Below are 1,471 nucleotides of genomic sequence, written 5' to 3' on the forward strand. Positions count from 1 at the left end.
CCCACCCTCTCCACACTCTTGCATCCAACACTTGTCTTCTCATTTGCTCATCAACACACACGTAGTCTATCATTACCTTTCATTCAACAAGTTCACCATCTACCCTCCTCATTACTCTCCATGTATACCTGTGGATCATCTTATGCCGAAAGTAGGTGTTAGCTATTGCCAACCCCTTACCAGCACAGATGTCCACCAAAGCACGATCATTCCCATCTACTTCAGCTGGCACACCCCACTGACCAACCACTCCATCCACTCGTACATTCCCAACTTTGCCATTTATGTCTCCAATCAAAAGCACTCTCTCGCTCCTCTCAGATTTGTCCATACATGCTTCTACACTCGCCCAAAACTCATCTTTCACTCTTGCCATTCGGTCCTCTGTCAGCACATACTCACATACAGTCTCCCATGCTTGTATACCTACTTTCATCCTCATCCATACAATCCTTGCACCCACTGTTCCGTACTCTCTTATATTTTCTTTCCACTTCTTGCATATCATCAGACATACTCCCTCTCTTGCCCTCTCATTCTCATTAACTCCCGCACATATACCTAAACCATATTCCCATTCTCTCACCCTTTCACTTTTTCCATTTAGTTTCAGTCAGTCCACATATATCCACTCTTGCATCCTCAAGCACCTGAACAATCTCTCTCTCTTTCACTTCATCATTCACTCCTCTCGCATTCCATGTCCCCACCCTCAGAATATATATATATATATATATATATATATATATATATATATATATATATGTAACTTGCAATACTTTGGTGATAGAAACTCCGTGTACAAACAGCTAGATAAGGAGTTTATTACAAGCTCACAGTAAAATAGTCTGCCCGTCTAGGCTGCCTGCTATGAACTGATGCAATAACGCCTTCTTCCCAAGCTTCAGGTCCTGGGAAAGCGTGCTAAGTCAGCAAGTTTAGTGGGGGCATGTATGCATTGGGGGGGGGGACATATATACATCGGGGGTAGACATATTGTGGAGGGGGTACACTACTCCCCCGGGTAGCTGAGATGGTGTCTCCTGACACCAGGAGTTAAATGGGGTTTGATGATAGGAGTAAGGCAGGACCAGGGAGGTTTGTACAAGGGATAAGTATAATACAGGGGCAGTAGGGAAGACATGGCCATGTTGAGGGGAGGGAATTAGAAGGATATATACATATAAGATATACAAGGATTAATAGGTATACACAGACATAATGGGAATTACACAATAATAGTTTGATACATGATAAACAAGGAGTAGATATGAGAGTTCTATTGTTCTTCGTTCATTTTTTTTTTTTTTTGTATTTTCTGTAGGATACACCGTCACTCAGTAATGCATTAAAGAAATACCATCATTTTCTAGTAGGCAGAGTTCTGTTCACAGTTTGGTTAATTGTCAGATGGCATTGGTAGTCACTGAATGTGAGGGCACTAAGTACGGGGAGTTTCTACGTCGTGTGT

The sequence above is a fragment of the Coenobita brevimanus genome, chromosome 92 (genome assembly GCF_032717465.1).
Source record: "Coenobita brevimanus isolate Jiangsu-jjx chromosome 92, ASM3271746v2, whole genome shotgun sequence".
Lineage (NCBI taxonomy): Eukaryota > Metazoa > Arthropoda > Malacostraca > Decapoda > Coenobitidae > Coenobita > Coenobita brevimanus.